General features: G+C 41.6%; 2 long non-coding RNA genes and 3 other non-coding genes across 6 annotated transcripts; all 5 read left to right on the top strand.

The window, feature by feature from the left end:
- Positions 1 to 678: 678 nt before the first annotated feature.
- Positions 679 to 1,491, top strand: LOC115388317 (uncharacterized). The gene is made up of 3 exons (XR_003931486.1): positions 679 to 745; positions 1,085 to 1,143; positions 1,415 to 1,491. It is a non-coding gene; the product is annotated as an uncharacterized LOC115388317 (long non-coding RNA).
- Positions 1,203 to 1,318, top strand: LOC115394909 (small nucleolar RNA SNORD67). Its single transcript, XR_003932193.1, has one exon. It is a non-coding gene; the product is annotated as a small nucleolar RNA SNORD67 (small nucleolar RNA).
- Positions 1,492 to 1,611: 120 nt separating the features above from the next.
- LOC115387521 (uncharacterized) lies at positions 1,612 to 7,858 on the top strand. Of its 2 annotated transcripts, none has more exons than XR_003931413.1 (5): positions 1,612 to 1,726; positions 2,081 to 2,137; positions 5,210 to 5,336; positions 7,362 to 7,404; positions 7,740 to 7,858. It is a non-coding gene; the product is annotated as an uncharacterized LOC115387521 (long non-coding RNA). The 2 variants fall into 2 exon arrangements; XR_003931446.1 differs by having other exon boundaries at positions 2,069 to 2,137.
- LOC115394898 (small nucleolar RNA SNORD67) lies at positions 1,770 to 1,885 on the top strand. Its single transcript, XR_003932191.1, has one exon. It is a non-coding gene; the product is annotated as a small nucleolar RNA SNORD67 (small nucleolar RNA).
- LOC115394925 (small nucleolar RNA SNORD67) lies at positions 5,029 to 5,139 on the top strand. The gene has a single exon (XR_003932201.1). It is a non-coding gene; the product is annotated as a small nucleolar RNA SNORD67 (small nucleolar RNA).
- Positions 7,859 to 10,128: the final 2,270 nt, after the last annotated feature.

The raw sequence follows: 10,128 nt of genomic DNA, 5'->3' as shown, positions 1-10,128 counted from the left end.
AGGAACTATTAATGCAATAGATAAGATCACAGTTTACTCAACAAATGATACCCAAGAAACTGGGAACAAAAGTATATGTGTATATACATATACATATATATATATACATATACATATAATATTTTTATTTTTTTAATCCAACTAGAATCGAATGCATTTATTTATACAAAACATGCATGTTCCAGACCTAAAGGTCCAGAAGCTCAAACTGGGGACATGTTGCTGTGAGGTGAGTGTACAAACCACTCAAACACCTACAATACCTACAATCAAACAGGTTACAGGAGGGCAACGATAGAAATATTAAAATTCTCTCTTCAAAGTCTCTTCAATACATTTCTCATTTTAAATCCACAAAAATACATACAAACTAATGTTCATTCAGCAATTCATTCAAATATTCAGGATACAAACTAATATATCCATAAACATGTTTACACATATATTCACATTAAGTACATTAAATTACGTCCACAGTAATATACGTGTATTAGTAGTAGTCTAAATTTAATCAAACTCTTATATAAAGTTTATTGAAAGTGTTCACATATGACTATTACATAGCTTCTCATTGGCTCTCAGAACATAAACGACAGCCTGACTGACCAATGAGCGTCCGCCTTGCTCCACTTTTTCAACCAATCAGCGAATAACTTCTGGGGCGCGTGTTTAAAATGAGACGAGTCTTGTCGTGTCTCAGTGAGCTGAACGGAATGTGAAAAGAAGGGATTAAGCTACGTTAAAGGTAAAGCTTGATTTAAAACACGTTTCAGACGCAAACTTTGATTCATGCTACACGTTTTATGTCCGTTCGTGAAGTGATTTTTTTCATCGTTAAAAAGCCGATTTTCGGTGTTAGCATGGCAAAGTGGCTAGCAGCTAAGCTAAGTCGTCGATGTGAGTGTTTCCTGCTTGAATTTTCCTTTTTTATGAACATATCTTTCGTTAGAGCTTTACACTTATATGTTTACTGGGTTCGTGGTAGTTAATTATGCCATGTGGCTGTGTTTCACGTTGATACCTTTTTCCTAAATAACTTGTTTTTTGGACGCACGTGATGTGACTTACCGTTACTGTGTTACAGGAGCCGGATGAGAGAAAAGAAGTCATGGAAGCCGATATCAAGTGAAGACGCCACCAGAGGTAAAGACATGTACATCTACACCACATAAACACAGTCCCGGATGTTAAGGTGCGCTAAGAGTGAGAGTGATGAGTTGCACGATTAAAAGTTGGAGTGTTTGTTGCAGTGGCAACATCTCGCCAATCCGAGTCGACCTGAGGACACACTGTGTGCACAGGGGCCATCTGACTCTCTCAGCTGCACTTTGACATCCAAATGTTCTCCCTGATCAATCATCTGTTATATATTTGCTTATTCCACAAGTATCTACTGGACTGTTCTCTTCTACAGGGGTTTCCTACAGAGCAAACTGGAAGTCCTTCTTGCTGCTGTTGGGATTTCAACCTGGCTTTGCCATAACTCAAGGCAAGGGCTAAACACAAATGTGTCACAAATATGCAGTAAAATAATTCAGATATTGTGAAGGGGTATTACTTTTGAAGGCTGTTTGAGATTTGTCATCAGTTGTTAACGCACCTGTCCCCTCTAGGCTGAGGGACTGAAAGCCTGCAGTTGATTCCTGACTGAAGACTGAATTCCATTACTGCTTCAGAGGAGTTGGATAAGGAAACAAAGTCACTGGAGATCAAATGTGGAAGTGAGGTAAATGCATATAGTATGCACTTTTCTAAACAAGTGCATTATGAGTGAGAGTGATGAGTTGCACGATTAAAAGTTGGGGTGTTTGTTGCAGTGGCAACAACGCACCAATCCGATCCCACCTGAGGACACGCTGTGTGCACAGGGGCCATCTGACTCACTCAGCTGCACTGTGCACTCTTACATCCAGATATTCTCTTTTGTTGAACTGAACTGTAGCATGGGCATCTTTTGACTTTTTGATTGGAGACTGTGGTTTAGCCCCCTCCCCTTTATTTTTCTTTTAAATCAGTAGTACAGTAGAATTTAAATTTCAAGAATAAAAACAAACCTTGTCCCTTCCAGGCTGGTCACCAGGCTGAAGGGTTGAAAACCTGAAGATGATTCCCAACTGTCAGGCCACAGGTGGTTCAGGTGGGGACACTATTTGTAATACTTTGTTGTTTTTTAAATCAGATACACACATTTCACTGCATGTTGTTTGTGTATACCTGACAAATTTGACTTACCCTGTGATACATCCATACAGGGTTGTTTTGTTTCTTGTGTTTTGAGGTTGTTTTGCAGGAATGTCATGTCCTGCTGCATTCCTGTGGAGTTGGTTTAAGTTCATTTGTGTTGTGCAAATTACAACATGGTAATCTGCATTAAACTCAGTAAGGCTCAAAGTTAGAGAAACATTGCTCCATGCAGAAGAGAGGAGATGTTGTGCAATTGAGGGCCTTTATAATTTAAATAGTGTTCAGATTATTTTTCAAAAATTGACATTGCAGGTTCACCAACAAGTGAGGTTTTACTTTTTTTTTTTTTTTTTTTTTTTTTTTTTTAACTATTTCATCTTCTTTACATTTAGGTTTTAGGCCTGATTGAAGGAATTTGTAAACTACAATAATTGTCACTTTTCCATAATTATGAAATACTTTTCAAAACATTTTCAAACGCAGGATCTAGAAGCACAGCCAGGTGGTTTATTCACAGAGACATGCGTTTATTCCTCCAGGTCTGTTTCTTGTGCTGCTCTTTGTCTGGGCGCCGGCACTGGAAGTCTGGACAGAAACTCTGAGAGCTGCTCCTCCAAAAGCGTCTTTTGATGCTCCATGTACATCTTGAACCAATTTCTTTTCTGCCGGCTGTAGCTTTGTCCGTTTCTTTTACTACTGTTGACATCAATACTTCTGTCTTCTTGGCAGGCTACAAAAAGGTAACAATAGAAAGAAATGATCATTACACATGTCCACGGACAGAACGTGACAATGTTGCATCAGGGATCAAGATTGGGCAGTTAGGTTTATAGTCTCGGCAGAATGAGTTTTCACAGTATGAAGCTAATTGAAGTTAGTTTCAGTAACGGTTATCAAAATGCAGCAAAGACCTTGAACTGATGGCGATAAAGCGGAAGCAGTGACACTGCAGCAAAACCTAGCTACATTACGGCTACTGAAACGGCACGAGTGTCATCGCCCGACCACGAGGGTTCAGACACCAGAAACCCTGAATTCTGAGAGTCAGCTGGCCGATTGGGCAGACTTCAGGTGTTTTTTCTGAGTAAAACGGTTTGTTGCAATAGATATCGTTTTCAGGATGAACTTGTATGTCCCGCACTAAAAACAAGGGGCGAAACATTTGTTTTTAATGTCTGAACTTCATCGGTGAAAGTGTGAATCTCCTTTCAGACCAAGCAGATATGAGGATCCGTTCACACAGGGTTTCCAAGTCAGAACGGAAAACTTCTCTTGTTTATACGAGAATGATTTTGGGAGCCACTAAGAATGCAACTTTGTAAAAATCACTCCCATGGAGGATTTTGTTTTGTTTTTTTTTTTTTATAATAATTCAGCTTGTAAAAAAGATAGACCCTCCAGAAAAACGCCATTATGCGATCGCATGAATTCACGCATAAATCACCCTTTTGCCGCTGATTATGCAGGGGCCACATATTTTCCAAAAGGGCGCATAATTCCCGCAATAATCTCACATTTACCGCAAAAAAAACGAGAAATGGTCTCGCTTGAAGTGCTGTGACGTTCAATGAACGAGTCGTTCGTTTGAACGCGTTCTTTTAAGTGAATGATGAGAGCCGGATCACAGCTGTCTGAGAGCCGTTCCTTTGTGCAATTAGTCCACGCTTCCTTCACGTGTCTCCTGAGTCCAGCTGTCACCGCTGCCTTCATGTGAATGACGGAGTTTCAGTTTCCGCAGCAGCTCCAGTCACCTGAACGCAGCAGCTAACTAGCGGAGGAGAAGTGTCCAGAAACCGGAGAGGAGCCGGTGTTTAGGAAGAACTGGTTTCCCTATTGACTGGCGACTGGGTTTCTTTCACGTCCCTTGTTGCTAATAGATGTTAAAAACCAGACAAAAAGCCGTTTCAGACCTTTAATGAGGCTGATATCAACATCTGCTGCTACTAGCAGCAGCAGGAAGTGCTAAAGGAAGTCAGTCACTAGTTAACAAGGAAACCAGTTCATTTGAAACACCGTACTGACGGCTTTCTCACAAGTTTTAGCAATTGCAAACACACACACACACAATTGCTAAAACCTGTGATAAAGTGTGTGTGTGTGTTGCATTGGTGAGTAACAATTTAAGATAAATAACAAACTAATATGAAGTGTGTGTGTGTGCGCTACAATATCTGGCATCCTTTCGCATATTTCACAGCATACTTCACAACTGTCTGCAATTTTACCGCATAAAATGGCATAAAAACCCTGCATATTAATTTGCATAATCAAGCATTTTAGCTCGCATAATCTGGGATTTCAGTACGCATAATCAAGAATTTTTGCTCACGTTTTTCTGGAGGGTCTAAAAAGAGATTAATGCATGAAATTAAGAAGTTTGTGGTTTCTCATCGGAAATCCTTTAATTCTAGCAGAATGTTTCGGATGGTAGTAGGTTGTTCCAGGTGGTTGTTTGAATTTCATATCTGAACCCATATTTATTTATTTCTACACCCAGATTTCTGCCTTGATTGATGTCCTGAGTGACATGGAGGTCAAGATCAACGCTCATCTTTCACTCCTCCATTTTGGGGTCAAAAACAATAACCTCATTTACCTCAATCTTAATGTAACTTTTTGTTAATCTCAGTTATATGGATTGTTTTAAGAAGTCAGAATTTTTGCATTGTGTTCAAAGACTTTTTCCTTTGGTACTGGTTCTTGGTTTAAGCGGTTTTCTTAACTGTTATTCATCCTTTTTTTAGTCACAGCAGGTAAAATTAGGGTCACATGATGTATTTTTTGAATGTACAAGTTGTAATGTTGTCCTTGTTGGGTCTTTAACGCACCCGAGCTGCTAAGAGTGGTGACAATGATGAGTTGCACTATTAAACAGGCCGCTGATGGCGGTGCCACATCGGCCTGTCTGACACACTGTGGTGACACCCACTGTGCACAGGGGCCATCTGAGTCACCCCCCACCTGACAGCCAGAGCCTCCTAAAGGTTAAAGGCCTCGTCTTATTCTTTCTCATCTTCTTTCTCAGCTGGAGGATGCGAGAGTTCGAGGTCAAACGGGATGTGTGAACCATTGTGAACATGATGGCCGACCTGCAGCCTGCCAGCAGAAGTTGTTTGGTGTGTGCAAGACCTGAGGATACACAGCCTGGATCGGTCAGTGTATTCTGCTTTTCTGTGAATTATATCTCATGTTATGCACACTGCCTTTGCTCGGCCTAAAAGAGGACACTTGTGAAACAATTGTAATATTTGTGACTTTCTGAGCTCTTGGAAGACCACCGTGCATTTCACCCAGTGCTGCACCGACCCACAGGAACATACATGTTTTAAATTACTTGCAGAAAATGATAATTTGACTTTTATTAAACAGGGGAAAAAAATAAAGATTTATCAAGATTTAAAGGTGCCTTAAGGAGTTTGCACGTTTTATGCGAAACAGCGCCCCCTGCAGGCCTTGGGCGTAATGCAGCTTAGTGAAAAACTCGTCCCTGTGGCTCCCGTGCACGGAAGAGGGGGACTCCGTCTTCGCTCGTTTAGAAGCGCTCAAGTAAGATTTAAGTTTCTTTTACCTGGTGGAGTCTGTGCTGGAGCTGTGGCAGTGCTGGAAGCCAGTCTTTTCTTACTTTCTGGAAGCTCCTGCTCAGTTGTTGCTCACTAAGCATCTGGCGGAGTAATGGCGGACATAACGAAACCTAACCAGCCGGAGCGCGCATTACGTCATTCCTTTCAAATTCTCCCCAAAAAAATGCTGGTGCCGGACCGGCACTGCGACTTTCAAGTGACAATTTAGCGCTGTTAGAGGTACTTGTAATGAACATGTCAGGGCACATTGTACACATCATTAAAAATGTGTAACATATTTATGGTGGAAAATAAGTATTTTTAAGGTTGTAAAACTCCTTAATGCACCTTTAAATAACCTTGAGTTATGAGTTTGGAAACCAACAATAGTCTGTCCTTCAGTGTTTACAGCAGGAAGAAGTGAACTTCTAGGAGATCTCAAACAAGAACATCATGCAAGAGAGTAATGGGACTCATTGAGTCCTAATGACAAAAAAACAAATTTAAGAAACGCAGTGCACAATATTAAAGACTACTACGATGTAGCTAAAACGGTTCTTAAAAAACAAAAAAACTTAGAATTATTACCCATAAATGTCTGATTCATCAGTTTAGGTAGATATTCTTTGCCCGATCTCTTTTCCTTCAATGGCAGACTACTTTAATTCTACATAAAACTGATGGGCAGAACATGTGCACTTAAGCTGTTCTCCTTGAGGGTTCTTGGTGACCTCCTCCCTCCTCCAAGAAACTAGTTTTTCCTCCAGCCTCAACCGTGACATTTCTTGCTCTGTGATCACAGCAGCCCTGGACTCGTGCCACAGCGCTGCACAATAACCACTCTGTAATTTTGTCCCCTACTATCAGCGGGGTGGCGGAGTTCGGAGCGTTCAGCCAAGAATCCAGCTCCACCCCCTCGAACAAAGAGGAAAATGACCACGACTGACCTTTTCCAGGGTCTAGGAGGATGGCCTTTTCTACAAAATAACCCTCAACAAATTTTAGAATCAGTGGGAAGTTGAGCACGTTTTCTGTGAATTAATTGACTTAATCCGATGGTGTCAAACTCCTTTCAGTTCAGGGGTCACGGACAGTCCATTCTCCTGTAGCGTGTTTTTACAATCTCACCCTGAACGTATGGCTTTGAGGCTAATGCTAGTTTGCTAGCTTTCCTGTTGGCTTTCGGCCAGCAACTCTGGAGCAATAGTGCAAGAACATTTGATTGAATAAAAACTAGCTGAATCGGTCTCCTTTTCAGTGCTCTGGCAGGCGGGCTTGACTCACCGTGAGGATGTAACCGCTGCGCCACTCTTGGTAATGATATGCAGTGTGGAGACATTTTCCCACAGAACACTCTGACAGGAACAGTTTCCTTTAATAACCGAGTACCTCTCTATCTCGAAATGACCAGCGTCCATGTGCCGAGGCGCTTCTACTGTTCGCTCACTAATGACCCACTTACAACTGGTTCTGCCTGTGATCAGTTTCCCACTAGTCGCAGAGCCAACCTTCGTTGCTGGTTTTCCCATTTCTTCTGATGTCTTGATTACTTTCCTTATTCAGTCATCACCCAAGCTGTTTAAATAATCTTCTGTCCTGTTTGTCTTCTGCCCGCAGAACCAGAACCCTGGAGGGACTCCGCTCCGCCTGACGCTGCCAGGTATGTGGGGTGAATCGGTTTCATCTGTGCCTAAAATAACCAGAGAAAGCAGGTGGTTGTATTTCAAGATTACATGTGCTTAAGAGCAATAGGTTTTCTTTGCTTTTATGATGGTTTGCTTTGAGAGGTTGATCATCGATTGTAGCTTATAACGCCGAGTCTCTCCTGGTGAAGGTTTTTTCTCCAGACTGTTGCATCATCGTTACGCCAGAATTCCAGTTTTTTTTTCCACAATTGAGAGTATTTCAATCACTGTTAGACTTGGCTGAAATACAGCTGTTTTTTTTAAATCGCTCTTCTTTTTTTATTTTTTATTTTAGTCATTTCATCCACAGAATATAGAGGGAAAACAAATCCCTCCTCCTTTCTTGACCTGGCAGATGGCCGAGCTGTTGACCTGGACGATTAGATCAGAGGTGATGAAGACGATCGGGAGGAACTCTGGAAGTTCAGGATTCTTCACATTTTTGACTTTCATCCCTCACATAAACTGAAAAGGGAATATGCACAGTGTGTTTTAGTGGTTGTCACAGCATGCGACTTTGAGTAATCGCTGTGAGTCAGAGCAGCGAGCTGCATCACACTAATGGCTTTTACTGGGGCTGCTTTGCAGAGGCGACCGCGGCTGCAGTTTCCTCTGAAAGGATTACAATTTTCCCCGATTGTCTTGCATCATCAGAGGCTGCAGCTCACCCTAAATATCCCGATCCTCTCCGTGGGTTTGGCAGTGAGCAGGTGCTCAAGGTTGTGAGTTTGTGTTGTCTGGACAGAATGACATAAATCCATACTCTGTTGTTTTAAGTCGGGATGAGAGAAGCCAGGCGCTCAGACGTCTGTCCGCACGCTCTCTGCCAGGTCATCAAAACGTGCGGAAAGCTTCACACTAATCATTGTTATGGACCCCTGAGGAGACGCCACTGCCCCCCACAGACACAAGAGGACGAGCAGCAAAAATAATCTCAATGTCTTGGAAATGTTGTTTGGTAGGTTGTGTGAGATTTTGAGCTGTATCGTTTGAATTCAGAAGTTAAATGAACTACAGAATTTCTGGAACATGTTGATTGACACTCTTTCACAAGTCGTTTTCATTGTAAATTTTTTGTTTTTGTTTAATCACACTTGATTGAAATCTGAGATCACTGTTATTTCAATGATATGCTCACCTGTGCTTGATGGAAGTTTTTTCATCCTAAATGTTTCCCACATGCTCACCCAAATGGATTTCCGTTGCCACTGTGTCCCCTCTGATCATTGTGTGGTTTATTAACTCAGTTGGTAGTTTTCTCTGCTTTGTTGTTCCTTCAATGGTTTTTTTTTTTTTTTTTTTTGTATTTTCATTACAGTAATGTTTTGACTTTATATTAGCCACTTGGGCTTCTTTTTATCTCTCGCAGTTCAAGTTTTTATTCTCGTGTTATTTGCACCAGAAATCTGAAAAGTCTAAATAAAACTGTATATTTCTAATTTTACAAGCGGTGTCATCAATGGTCGAAGGCTTCTTGGATATTTTGCTTGAAAAAAAGTTTAATTTTTAAATCGTCTGTTCCTCGCTCTCACAGGTTACATTAAAAAAAAAAATCTCTCAAGGCAAAAATTGGTGGCATCATTACTGTTTTCGTTCAGCCACAGGTGGCAGTTAATATCAGGGTTCCCTTCTCTCCTTCTGCCACTAATGTATGTGAAATAAAGGTGCTTCCCTGGTGGAACACGTGAATACGAAGGCACTGAACACTCCACATAGTTAAAACACCTGCAGTGAGGTTTTCATGAATGTGTGAATTTTTGAAGACCCTGAGTGGAAACGGGTTCCTGCTGGAATATTGAGCTCAGTGCACTCAGGACTATATACTTTATCATCGTTTAATGTTGGAATGAAGTCTCATTCACTAAGCTATTTTGTGGGAAAGAAGATGTCCGAGCTAGCACAGAATAAATATTGAAATTATTAAATGTGAGATTTTCAAAGGGCAATATCAGTAACTTAGAATACATTGAAAAGGGAAAAAGACTAGTGGGGAGCTGCTAGAGATTTTTTAGAATAAATTACTCAAAACTGAGAGGTGTGTCCAACAACTTAAAGCTTTTGTGCAGCAGCAGAAGTTGATCACGCCTTGGAAGTTACTAATTTGTAGAGGCGTTCCAAATTTTCTGGGTTACTTCCGGCCTCCCCTGTCTCTGCATTAAAACGGACTCCTGAGCAACAGTTGAACTGCAGAACGTCGTGTGCTGTAAAAATGGAGAGAGGCAGACCATGAAAGCACTTATTGTTGCCAGTAAATGCAAAGAAAGCCGTGGAGAGTACAGTTTCCTTCACCTTCAAGAGACGCTCGGCGACTGAAACTGACATGAGGAGGACCGGCAGACCCCAAAGCCACAACAGGCAAGTTTCTCTTCAAGCTCGGTCGAATACGGTAGTCGCTGTAGCAAGAGAGTCTTGGTTTCATCTGTGAAGAGAAGACGTGTAGCTGCAGGCTTGACAGGATGAGTTGGAGCAAAAAGAAGTCAGAATACGACAAAGAGGCTCACCTGGACCTGGAACATCACTATTGGAAGACTGGAGACTAGAAATGAATCAACATGTTAAACATTCCGTTCATCATGCAGGACCTTTGTGAGTCAGCGAATGGACAGTTCCACAGCCCGAGACATCAACTGTCCAACATGGAGGAGGAAGTGTGGAGGTTTTTGAGAGGTCAGTGGTCTTTTTTCCCTGGATGGAAACAG

This window comes from Salarias fasciatus, chromosome 1, assembly GCF_902148845.1.
Source record: "Salarias fasciatus chromosome 1, fSalaFa1.1, whole genome shotgun sequence".
Lineage (NCBI taxonomy): Eukaryota > Metazoa > Chordata > Actinopteri > Blenniiformes > Blenniidae > Salarias > Salarias fasciatus.
Note: the sequence above shows the minus strand (reverse complement) of the source record. Positions and strands in the feature narration are given on the sequence as shown.